The sequence below is a fragment of the Triticum aestivum genome, unplaced genomic scaffold, assembly GCF_018294505.1.
Source record: "Triticum aestivum cultivar Chinese Spring unplaced genomic scaffold, IWGSC CS RefSeq v2.1 scaffold169415, whole genome shotgun sequence".
NCBI classification, from domain to species: Eukaryota; Viridiplantae; Streptophyta; class Magnoliopsida; order Poales; family Poaceae; genus Triticum; species Triticum aestivum.
In genome coordinates, this window is record NW_025236727.1 from 1 (window position 1) to 3,136 (window position 3,136).

The 3,136-nt window shown below is 40.7% G+C and overlaps 1 long non-coding RNA gene across 1 annotated transcript; it reads left to right on the top strand.

Moving 5' to 3' along the window:
• The first annotated feature begins 128 nt into the window (after window positions 1-128).
• LOC123176465 (uncharacterized) lies at window positions 129-2,814 on the top strand. Its single transcript, XR_006488532.1, has 3 exons — window positions 129-556; window positions 1,126-2,033; window positions 2,141-2,814. It is a non-coding gene; the product is annotated as an uncharacterized lncRNA (long non-coding RNA).
• The last annotated feature ends 322 nt before the right edge of the window (window positions 2,815-3,136 follow it).

The following is a 3,136-nucleotide window of genomic DNA, read 5'->3' on the forward strand; positions in this document are numbered from 1 at the left end:
CAGGGTGAGAAATAACCTATTCTTCACCTTGGTCCATAGAGCGAACCCCTACCGAGGTCCTAAGATTATTTATGTGCCGATGTAAATTTACGGACGCACGCTCACCTCCATACCAATACCATCGTTAGAAAACCCGATGTCCCACTCCTCCCCCATCTGTTCCGATTCCGCCGCCGGCGACGCCATCATTCCTCCACTCCCTCCGACGTCGCGATAGGATCCCTGCACCTCCTCCTTCCACCGCAGACTCAACTGCCTGTACACGCCGCTGTTCATTCCCTCACCGCCTTCCCCTCCCTCCACCTGCATCTAAAGATAAATTGGATCCAGAGTCTCCCACTGCCGCCAATCTCCCTGTGCTAGACGGCCGGCTCGGGTGCAGGTTCTGCACCTTCCTCACAATCGCTCCCTCTTCTTCTCTTTGTATCCCTCCCATCTCTGCTCACCCTGCTAGATCTGCTGATTGCCTTGCAGAGATGAAGGTCAAGCTTGGCGACCGTTTGTCCAGAAGCTATCCCACGTCCGCCTTCAGTTCCACAAGATTGTTGATGCCAAGGTCAAGCTCTTTCTATTCTATTTATATATAGACAAGAGCGGCTATTTAATTAGTAATTTCGTGGTAGCAAGATCGATCTGCTATTACTGGACATCAAGTAGCTTTTATATATGCTATAGACCATCATGCGTTGATGAAAGGAACATTGCGTGGAAATTGATTTTAGAAATAGTTGTCGAGATACGCAATTAAATACTTGAGAACAATTGCTCTTTCAGACGTCTTGAGCTTTACTCCGAGTGCTCAAGTGAAACAATTACTTCTCACTGAAGGGTTCGTTTCTGTCTTGGACGGGATCTGTGACATATGCTTCCGGTTCCAGTATATGCAATCTAGTATTCCTTTTGTATGCTTTTAATGCTAAAAGTTTCATGTATTCCTATTTTCTGTTTTATTTAGATATTACTTGAATTTCTAAATCAGAAACAGTGATGCTCAATGACATCTTGTTCATGCTAGCTAAGAGATCAACAAACAATGCCGACAAGCCTCCACTAATCTGTTGCAGAAATTAAGCATCGTGCTGAGTGATTCAGAAATGCAGATATATGTCGACTTGTATTACGTAGGATGTAGTCATAGAGGTGGGAGGTCTGGGGCGAGATGGTTTGAGTTTAGGTGGTGTTGCACGTGATGGAGATATGCAGCTGTGGATCAGAAGTTGAGATCCTCCCCTTTTCTTGGTTTATTTGTTTCATGTCAAATTCATGAGTACTTTATGCCTTGTATATCAGCCAACCAACTAGAGATACATACCGAACCAACTAGGTCTTCTGATTCTAAACACCAACCAATACTTGCAAATAAAATCTGACAGAACCTAAGACAGGAAGGTTTATCTAGGCTTTAGTTGGATCCTGCACAGGATCCTGATTATCATTGCCTTTTTGCGTCCCTTGATATGCGGCGGTGCCGACTGACTGTAGTGTTTGACCCACATGACAAGATATGAGTCTGACCCATAGTAATCTTTTTTTCTTCAGAAACTGGTACAATTATCTAACAGAATAGGAATGGAGATGTGTGTCGGGCCTGGTTTATTTCGGCCTGATGTACTTCTTACTATGAGGTTAAATCAGTCATCTTGGCACACAGTTAAGGATCTAAGGACGAATTATTATTTTTGTTTATAACACCAGGAGTAGACAGTTTCTTATTGTGCCACACTGCCACTGTATTATCTAGCGTTAATTTTCTAACCTTTGAAAGCAACCTGCTATTCTCTCCTCTGTTGACTGCTTGAGTAACATTATTGTGATTATTCTGCGGAACACATTTACCTCATGTGTGTTTTTATTCGAATAACATGATGATGGTTGTACCCTGCAGTGAAACTCATCCAAAAGTTGGAGATGTGCCTGGTTAATTTGTATAGATCATGAGATGGTGATGAGTCATTCTGCTCCTTGCGGTTGTAATAGCATATCTTCCAAAAGGATTGCAAATTTTGTGAATTCTCCTGTGCCATATGGGCTGGGTATGCTATATTCTGATATGCGCTGGTCTCCTCTTTACTCGATTGGATTAGTTGGTAAGCATTTTATGCCTCTTGAGTCTCACACTTTCTCCATCTCTTTTTTGCAGTGTCATCTGGATATGTTCATAGTCAATGTCCACTGAAAAGTGAGAAGATTTCAGAGAGAACGTGGGCTGGACCTCGAAATACAATGGCTAGCTACATCCATCTTCAATTACAATGGAAACATTGTCAAAAGGTCGAGCTTTTCTCCATATTCTTTTTATTTTAGGACCACTTCTCTCCATACTTTCCATTTTTTGTTTTCCAATTAACGGATTATAGGCCAAATGAATTTATACACAAATCATTTTGGATTAACATATTATTCTTCCCTCCTACCTATAGTGTTGTAATAATCTATGGCTGAAGATACTAACAACAAAAATCAATCACTAGAAGCATCCCCTAATATGCACGGATGTACAATCTTGTAAACCACATCTTTCCGTTTACGCCTGTCAATTTCGTAGCATAATTGTCGTTCCAAGCTTTGTTTTTGTCATTTTTATTGATCCTCCATTTTCAAAGTTCTCTTCTATTGATTTCATCGTGTAATCTTATTTTGTACTCCCTCCGTCCCAAAATAAGTGTATCAACCTTAGTATATCTTTGTATTAGAGTCAGTACAAAGTTGAGACACTTATTTTAAGACGGAGGGAGTACTATTTTTAATACTCCAGCTCTCAGTTTTGAATTGCTTTTGTATACTATATTCAATTAATGATAACAAGAGTTCATGTGATCGTAGGTTGATGCACATTTCATTTTATATCCTTGCATTTATATTAACGATTTGCAAGGATATAGCCAGTCAATGGTCCTTTTTCTTATTACCACATAGTGTTGCTACTACAGATTCTACTGCCCCTGGTGCAATTTGAACTTTGCGACTTCTGCTAATACATCTAGCAGCTGAAGACAGTACCGTTGACACAGGAAAATATCCTGTGGAGCATAAGCTTAGGTGCACCCCCTTATCTGGCCATCCATCTCTGCATCGCGATTCGTGCAAGAACTTTTCTCTTTTTTGTTTCTTCCAAATAAAACAACATATGAACTTA